This window comes from Gymnogyps californianus, chromosome 3, assembly GCF_018139145.2.
Source record: "Gymnogyps californianus isolate 813 chromosome 3, ASM1813914v2, whole genome shotgun sequence".
Taxonomy (NCBI): Eukaryota; Metazoa; Chordata; class Aves; order Accipitriformes; family Cathartidae; genus Gymnogyps; species Gymnogyps californianus.
The window spans coordinates 104,672,437-104,682,767 of NC_059473.1; positions in this window are offsets into that span (position 1 = coordinate 104,672,437).

Consider the following 10,331-nt stretch of genomic DNA (forward strand, 5'->3'; position numbering starts at 1 on the left):
AGTCCTTCCCTTTACTTCTAAGTGGTGTTGAAAATCCACATCTAATATTAGTTATATTTATTTACATGCCATACTACATTGTAGTAGCAAGACCTAAGAAAATACCTGGATTAAATCAAGACAGATAAAATATACTCTGCCCTTCATGAGCTTATCCTTGGGAACCAGGCTTGAGAAGTGCTATGAGCTTTCCTATAATACGAATAACAAAGAATTTGCTTTACGTGGAAAACATGATGGGCTGCTAGCTAGGTATGTTAATATGCTGGCCATTTCTTTGAGGATGCATGCAGGTTCCTGAGAAATACTGTTTTTCGTATTACCAAAACTGCAGCCTAATCTGAGTCTTGTTTGTGAAATGCTTTTGAATGCTGTTGGTAGACTTGATCAGGAAGACAGCTTTCAATAAATTCTAACATAATGGGCAACACGTCAGGGGTTTTATGATTTGCATCAGAAACGGGGGGCTTGTACATGTCCTGTTAAAAGATTTGTGGCTTTATTCCTGTGTTATAGCTGTAATTCATTTTATAGCAATAAATTTATTCAATGAATGTAGCAAGATTTTCCTCTTCTTTTTCAAGAAAAATGTGATCATCTGATTAAGTTCCTGGAGTAGGATGTAGGATTTTGTGGTTAGGTTTCTCATTTCTGTTTAGACTGAGTCTAAATCTGAACTTCTTTGTGACTTAAGTCCTCCACCTGTAAAATGGAGAAAGTAATTTCTTTCTACTCCCTTTTATTCAGCTCTGCCTGTTTAGGTTATAAACTCTTCCAGGTGAAGCATGTATTGATTTCTTTGAATGTATAGAGTTTAGCAGCAACAGAGCATTGGTTCTGCTCAGGTCACCACAAGGTTCTCAGACTGATTAGAATTAAAAAAACATGGCTGTTGCCTAACATCTCAGGTCACAGGAGCCTGACTTGTCTGTTGTCCCATCCTTCACATTCTTCACTTGCTGATGTATATTTGAGTCTATCACACATCTGTTCTTTTGCATATCTGAAATTGTTGGGGGGATTTTACAGGTCACAAAGAAGGCAGCAGGTGTTACAATCTTTTCTACAGGCTCCCTTAGTTGTAACTTTGCTAGTAGATTAAAGAGCGCTAGGGAATGTTTCCAGACATGGGACTCTATTATGTATTGGGTTAGATTGCCAGAAGAGTTCCTTGCACAGCTCTGGGTAAGGCAATTGTCAGTTTTCCAAGCAACGCCTGAGCACGGTTCCAGTTCCACAGTTTTCCTTTGTAAAGTCTTCAGTGGCAATGGTGGGATATAAAAGAGGTAACAGCAAAATGTGTATGGTACGGTCAATGTTTAAGAGATATGTGACCACAGTGAATGGTCACCAGCAAAAGAAATGAATAATCTCTTCTTTTCTCATCAGCACTGTAACATCTGGATGCCTATTTGAAGCACGTATTTTGGAAGCTACTTGGCCAACAAACTCAACAAGACATTTCATAAGAAGTTTCTTTTTGAAATTTTCCTTAAACTTCTGGTTTATGGCTACTCCTTTTAGGCTAGTTTTACAAATACTTCCTGCATCCTTCTGAGGCAACAGAGACATTCTGAAATGAAAAGAAAAAAGAAAGCAAAGAGAGACTGTCTAATTTTTCTCACCTATAAAATCTTAATTTAAATGGTGTCTAAATTAATAATTTGTAGCAAATATATTATGTGATTAATGAAGTCTCCTTTTGTATTATGCACTTATGTATTATGGTATTATTTGCATTACAAATATACATTGTTTATTTTCTCAGTGTAACTGTTCTTAAAAGGATAGTTAGGGAGAAGAGCTGGAGTTTGACTATCTCTGGGAGAGTTAGCAGAAAGGCAGTATTTTAAATGTGTTTAAAATATTAGTTTTGGGTCCTGTAAATACTGTTTAAGTTATCATCCCTAAAATAAATTTGCTACCACAGTATTTAGCAGCCAGCTGCAGAGTAGAAATTGAAGACCTTAGTGTAAGCCCATGAAAATTACTTCAGTGGAACTGCATCAGTTTACTTGCAGCTCATATATATGCACAAGAAGTCCTAGCATACATGTTAGATCTTTATCTGGCTCACTTAATTTCCTCTGTACCAAGTATATTACGAGGGGAAACTGGACCCTGCCCTTTGCTGTCACAAACAATCTATCTCCCATATTTCCTACTTTCTGCTCATTGATGTAAATGTGAGATTATTGTCCCTCTGTTCTTTGTGAATAAGTCTCAGGTTGCCTCTCTTTGTGGATTCAAGCTAGAAAAGCATCCTGCCCTGAATGTTCATTTGAAAGACACCATTAAAAAGAGGCGTACATAGTAAAACAAATTCATTTGAACAAATATTCACAATAATCCTTTTGTGATGTTCACCTTACACCATCTTCAAAAGTCTGGAGTGAAGGTTCAGGTCAGTTCTTGTTCTGTCCCCACACAGAACAATTAAAAATTCAATTCCCTGTTACAGTGTGTATGTAGAAAATCCAGTTTAACCGTTGAAATAGCTAGAATTTGAAATGTATGTCCCTAAGCTACCCAGGTGAGTCTTCATATGACTTGCTTGCTCAGGAAAGTGAGGAGACTATTTCACCACACTCAGAGTCTGTTGAAGGAATTAAACAGTAAAAGCAAAAGAAGACTCTATCGGACAGTTTTATCCGCTCCAAGGCTTTCTCGCTCTCCATGCAATGAGTCTTGCTTGGAAAAGCATGGCCCCAGGACCTGTGATTAAGGACTGTTAAATACTCAGCAAATGGTCACAGCATCAAATAGAAGGAAGAGGAGAGATGAGAGAAGGAAACCTTGCATATTAGACCAGTGTAAGAGCAAAATGTAAGCTCTTACCTTATCACCTTCACTCTATGCAGATGACTGCTTTAAAAAATCCCTTCTGAAAAGTGACTTTTCCAGGAAGATAACAATAAGTGACAGTTTAGAAGAGGGAACAATTTACTGATATTCTGAACCTGAATAGTTAGTTGCCTGGGTAAGGCTTGTTTTGCTTCCTTTTTCTTTCATTTGTTCTCGCTTTTATTACAACCCCTCAAGCTCTGGAAATGGGTGTCTTCAAATACAAGTTATTTAAATCAGCTGTTCCAGTAACGTATTTGCTATTTTGATCAGCTTTTGAATGCTAATTAGAACATTCTTCCTACTGCTTTTCTCCTTAGGAGCTAGAAACTCAGCTGTGTAAATCAGCTTTTGATGATGTACACAGTGGTATGTTTGACTCTGAACGTTTAAAGAGAACGGAGATGTTGCAACAGCTTATTTACCATAACGGTATTCGACTTCTCTTTGTCAAAGGTAAAAAAGAATGGCAGAGGGAAAACAGATAGCTTTGTACCTAAGAGGTTAGACTGCAGTTCAGGAGATCAGTTCTTTTGAATCAGTTTTTCTGAATGAGTTTCTTAAAAGACCAGGTCAGTTCTTTTTCCACAACACATTTCCTGTCTGAAAATTAAATCCCAGTCCCTTATCTGAAAAACAGGAAACAAATTTTCCTACAACACCAAAATGCTTTAAAGCTGTTTCTAAAGCTTTCATCACCCTCCTCATAAGTGATAAGTGTTACATATGACCTAAGGAGTACCTTTGGTTTTTTATTTTTAAACAGTGGAATATCTACAGGAGAATGAGTGACATTTTCATTGACACTCTCCATGCTACCTCTTTCCCAACTGAATTTTCTTCATAATTAGATTGTGTAGGATGCTAAACAGCAGCCAAACCTAGTGCACCAACAGGATGCACCTAGTGAGACCAACATGATTTCTCCTCTTAGTCCACTGAAACAAATTTACCAGACTTCAAGACACAGAGTGATTCCTCTTTCCTGGTCTGCTAGGTGTGAAGGTGCTGTGGCTCCTGGTGTCCAGGTCCAGCCTGCAGTGAGACTGAGCACACACACTCTCTGTACACAATATATACACTCTGTCCAAAAACAGCCAACCACCAACAGATCAACCCCAACATGAAAACAGTGCCTTTAGAGCTGACACCACAAACAGCACTCAGATAAATTTGAACTAGCCTGATCAGGATTGGAACTAAATGGAAGAGGCTCAAATGGCCCCATCTGGTTCTTACTTGCCACCTAACCAGACTCAAAGATTGCTAGCAGATCTCACGCCCTCCACACACATATACTTACACAGGGCCCTCTGTAGCTGGCCTAGACTTCCCAGTAGCCAGCCCCCAGTTCTCATGTCATACTTACTGGCTAGTCTAGCTTGATGTTTGCTACTGTTTCACAGACACACATAGATCTCTCCAGTAGCTGGCCCATAGACCTGTGGTCTCCCCAGCATCTCCCAGACTGCTTGAACTACTTGCCAGTTTGTCTGCCTTGAAGTTTGCAAGCTTCTCGTACACAAACGCACACAAACACGGAGCAGAGAGCACATTCTCACAGCAAAACATCTAGTGAACTTCCCAGCTACCTGCTTAGATGTGTCTGGCCCCTTTTATTCCCCTTTCTCTCTGTTTTCCCATGCTTGTTCTCTCCAGATCTACCATTTCTCTGCCTGTGCCTCTTCCCAAATAAACAGCCTGCCTTGAATTACTTTTTCTGCATTCATCCCAGTCTTGCTACATCCACACCCAAATCTGGTGTTTCTGAAGGACGGGAAAGATGACTACAGGTTTGTTTATGTGAATGTTTTGTGATGGTAAAACTTCCTTAGAGGAAGACTGACAGTTTTGTTTGGTCTGTGGCGTTAGTATCTGTACCTGCATGCTTGTCGGTATCTGTATTCTACTGGGCAAAGAACTTGTGAGGTTTATCTCACTTCTGTGCATAACCCTAAGCTAACCAGGTGTTAGATATCAAGAACAAATGAAAACTAACTCAAAATTTACTCAAAACTTATGATGATAAGACTAAATGTGCAAGAGGAGGCACTACCAGACTGAAAGCAACGTCAAGGTTGTAGGGTTTACTTCATTAGCTAAAACTTTTGAATATCAAATATCACAAGCTTTTGCAGCCTGGTTCTTCTCTTTGTGTAACTGAATATCTTTCTAAGCTAGCATTAACTACAAGCTGATTCTGAATTAGAATCAGAATTCTGACTTCACACGGACAGCCAAGACTTGGCTGGATACCGCTACAGGGATCCAAATGGATATCTACAGTTTGTTCTGAGGGAATATAAAATTAGTTTGTTACGGTGGTATAATTACAGTCTTTGTAATAATTTTGTTCTTGCATTTTGGATTTGGGCACTCCTGAAGAGATCTCAGATGTGTTACATTTCAGAGCATTCCGTGATGCTCGTTGTTTCCTCTCAGGACCTGGAAAAGAGTGGATTCATGAGTACGAAGTAGAGAATAGCAGGTTGAGGGTTTTCTATTCATAACATAATTGTAGGGGTCTTTTTGTATGAGTAGTTCAGTAGGTATCCATATTTGGTGATTCTAGTTTGGTAGTTGTGTATGTTACTGTCTGCAGAGGTATGCAGTGCTAGGGACAGGTGCTTCAGATTCAGTAGGAATAAACAAAGGGAAAAGATTTTTTGCCGCTGTTTTTATGTGACTATTGACATCAGCTTAGAGGAAGCAGCATACTAGTACAATGATTTCCACTTAATGTGATCACTAGCTAATTTGATCCTCCCTGTTATTTGATTTGATCTCCAGGAAATAAATCATTTCCATTGATTCTTATTGTGGATTCTTACTGCTTATTTTGTTCACGTCCACTTCAGCTAATACTAGATAATTCAATCAACATTTATTGAATCTGCCATGGAAAAGGGAAGAGTAATCATGTTGTTTACAACATAAAAATAGACTTGTATCATGTGTCTTTTCTACTCTCCTTTTCAGTTTTCCTGCACCAGTAGATAATGACTTGAAATTAGTAGTTACCTTTGAGAGAAGCTGGAAATTAACATTTATGGCACCTGCAACATGGCCAAGCACAAGTTAAAAATAAAAACGTAAAAAGCTATTAACATGTTTCTGCTGTCATTTGTGCTGATGCATAAAAGAGTCCACACTGCTGAAGTCAGGCAAGTTACACCGGCATGAAAGCAATCAAGCCAACAGATTACATCCCTGGTCTGTCTTAACATTAGGTAATGAGCATGTACAGAGTGTTCTTTTTAAATGGAAATTTCAATAGTTTTGTTTTCTCAGATCATTTTATCAACATGCACTTTAGGTGCTCTCCTAAACCCTCTGTGGATAAATCATCCACTTACTTAATATGATCCAAGTAAGGTGAAAACAAATAGCCAGGCTGTGCTGAGAATTCAGTTGAGTCAGTGGCTATGAAAAGTGCAGGTGGCAAAAATTAAGTTAATGATGATGGGAGCATTAATAAGTCTTTTGAGCCACTAAAGCAAAGGGATTTTACACTAGCTACTACTATTAACATGAAGGGGAGCCATGGAGGTGATTGTCCTGCTCATTGGCCAGTGACCACATTCCTTAGTCATGAAGCGTGAAAACCATGATCTTCTTAAACACAAATACTTTCTACATTTTTGCCTCAAAATGTGTGATCCCAAACAAGTTCTCCTATTGAGCAATGGATAAATAGGGCTGGGTTTTATTTTGATTTTCAGTGTTGTGACAGCCCTTTTAATAAAGATGATACTAGTATAAAATCAAACAGCAACTCAATGGAGCTGAAAATGTTTCATATGCAAACAACTGCTTCTAATTGAATCTCTGCTCTAACTTTATCATGCTTCATTTTTATGGTCAACCACTCAAAGAGAGTAGATATTTTTGCGGCATGACCAAGATGTTTTTGTTATATTTATCCACAAATAAGTACCATTGTATTATAAGGAGATGCTGTGTACTTTATTTTAAATAGTTCATATATATGTTGCAGATTATTGCACTGTAAAATATGAGACTGTGGAAAAAAACCTAAAACTTGACGTATTTGCATTTTATAACATGATTTTAGTAAAGGAATAAGTATAAAGAAATGCCTGAGAATGATCACTGTTTTCAGTTCTGTGCTAAGGACTTGTTGTATATTTTATTCTAGAGTGTTCCTTGCTCCAAGGAAAATGGGAAATTCCATCACATCAGTCTTCCTTTTATAAACTGTTCTTGGAAAGAGACGGTCATCTTAGTGAAATGCAAATGACTGTGCTAAATAGTGAAATGGAGAAGAAAGTTGTCATGTGTCTAAATTATGTCTCATATTTTGTAACTGGAATTACAGAATGCGTACATCAATACAAATCAAATTCCAGTAGTTTTTCCCATATCTCTTTACAAGTTTCTAAAATATTTATAGTTTTCACTTGTAAAAGCTCTTTAAGAATTGTCTTTCATCAATCTATCAAAATGGAGACTCATATACTGTTATATCACAGGAGATCTTATACTGAGATGGTAATTTTACAACCAAATATTTTAGTTACTCAGATGTTTAAATCAGCATAAAAGTTAATTTGTGTATGATGTGTAGAGGCTGGAAAAGATCAATATCCCAGCCTGGAAGACAGCAATGTTCCAGTCTCCAGTTCCAAGGCCCATAAACTGACTCCTCTGCAAGATACATCAGACAATACTTACAGACTAGATTTTCCCCATGCTGCATAAGAAGAAAACTTGTGAGAAGCAAGCCATTCTGACCTGATGGGAACTGTTTTCCATCCCTAAATCTAGACAAATCCATGATCCTGAATAAGTAAGCAACATATGCTTTTTCTAGACAGGGAACTCTTCCAACAGCTCAGTCAAGATAGTCCATTTTGACTAGTGTCAGATCTCCAACTGTGTCCAGTCTCTGCTGATTCAGAAGAAACCAGCAAAAATAAAATAAATAGCATCAATCTCATTATGCACCAAGAAAACCCCATCTTCATGAGGTATCACATTCTAAAAATTACTATTTCTCCCCATTAATTATAAAGGGAGCCTAAGGTGACAGGCTTACATGTAGATAAGTGTATTTTGTAGGTGGATGAAGTCTATCCACCATGCCTATAGAAGTTCAGGAAAATAACGTGCCAAAATCCTTGATTAGTGCAGTTTATTTCATACTTCAAGAATGGCTGTCTTCATTGTAACACTTTGATATTTTTGTGCAAAAGATCCTGTAGTGAAATCAATCCCACAATCTCAGTGCAGTGCCTGTTCATTTTCTTGCATAGATGAGAAAAACACAGGCAAGGTAACTCCAGGCCAGATTCATTCCATGTCACTTCTGGAATTAAATGCAGGTCTTAGAAGGGCTGCAACATCTTTTGGAGAGGAGACTTACCACTTTTTATTGTCTACAGGAATCTAGGGTGACTAAGTCCTTAAATGTAGGTATTTCAGGTAAATGCCTTAGGTTAGGAGGGAGGAATCTGGGCTTCTGTGTTTTTGTAGAAATCAGTGAACTGTTTTCACAGAAGCTAGGAATAAGAAAAAATGAGTCTTGCAAATTCAGTAAGATATTAACCATATACTGGGAAAATGTAATAGCAATGCTGTTTTCCTTGCAGGCATATTGCACTAACCTTGTTAGAGTAAACTTCAGAAATTCAAAGAAAAGAGAGCAATAAAGGTACATTTGAATGAACCAGCACTGATCAAATAATATGTAAAGGAACAAAATAAACTGATGAAAAAAGACACAGTTTAAATGACTAATGACTGAAAATTGTGTATTCAGACTGAGAGATAAACATACAAATAAAATTCCTTTCTGAAATTAATTGAAAAGTCTGTTCAGTGTTACTGCAGAAAATCCGTAAAGCTCAAGTAGCCTTGCCATGAATTTGTCGATAGGCAGGACAGAGAGGCTGCATATCTTGTTGCTGGAATCAGTGGTGCTGAATCAGGCCCTCTTGCAAGGACAGCAAAATATTTTATTTGGCTATGTAGTACAAATCATAGTATTACAGGATTAAGTTCCCTTCTCCTTATTCAGCAGCATCTCTTTCAGATTTGGAAAGAGTAGAACTGTTCCTTGTACCTATACCACCTTTATTGAGCTTAGTATTATCCTCACTGCAACTACTGGCAGATTAAGGTACTACAAAACAACCACAAATCAAGAGAAGGTGATGAAGAGCTGTCACAAAGCTCAGTATTTTTACACACTTTGGCATTAAAGTGTGAAAAAGAAGAGAGCTGGACTTTAATTCCAAGATGAATGTAAAAGGCAGCCAATACTAAGGTGCAATGCAGTCCTGTTACTATTCTTAAGAATCCAGCAAAGAACTACAACCAAAAGTATTTTTGGTCTTAAATAACTACTATGGCTTATACAACACCATCTGTTGGTACCATCACAAAGCTATTTACATAGAGACACAGACATCTGATAACTGTATTAGGATGAGCATTATTTACAATATTGTGACTACACTGAGAGTCCTTAAGTCTGAAAAAAAAAGATGAATACAAGTCCATACAATCACAGGTGGCGTGGAAACAGTGGATACTGTTTGATTGTTTCCTCTCCCTTTCAGAGTAAGAACACAGGAAACCAAATGAACCTATTAGGAAAGTTAAAAAAAAGCCAAAGGGGTGATTCTTCAAGCATGTGGAACTCTTGCCAAAATGTTTTGTGTATGCTGAAGGTTTACACAGATTCAGAAGGAAACTGCACAAATTTGGTAGAGAAATCCACTGTGGTTCCATGTGGAAACTACATCCAACTCAGGCAGTCATAAACGCATGGAATCATTGAACAATTTAGGTTGGAAATGACCACTGGAGGTCATCTAGTCCAACTTTCTGCTAAAAGTAGAGCTAACTTCAAAGTTAGTACAAGTTACTCAGGTTCAAGCATGAAGATCCCACAACCACTCTGAACAAACTGTTCCAGTGCTTAACAACTGTTATAGTAAAAATATTTTCCATGCATCTACTTGAAATTTCTCTCACTGGAAGTTGTGACTGTTGCCTATTACTTGTTGGCTGTGCATCTCTGAGAAAACTCTGGTGCTTTTTTCTAACTCCCCATTAGTTACAACGATTAGGTCACTCTTTAGTGCCCTCTTTTGACTGCAGAACAAACACAACCTCTCCAACATCTCCTTTCATGTTTTATGCTCCATCTCTCTACTCATTTTAGTGGCACTCTGCTGGACACCACTTTGTAAATTTCCTTCTTGGACAATAAAAAACTGGACACAAGCCCTACATTGAAAATTATTAAAGGTTGAAAATTATTAAAGGTTGAAAATTAGAGATTGGAGTGAAAAGTGGAGTAGTATCCTTCTGCTGTCCTTGTATCCTTTTCTGGGCACCCATTTTTGGCTACTATGGGAAAAAGAATACCGGGCTAGACACACTTTGGATTGACCCAGTATGTCTGTCTTTATGTTCATTATTATAAAGTTATTAGTTTTTATGACTTATTGCCTTTA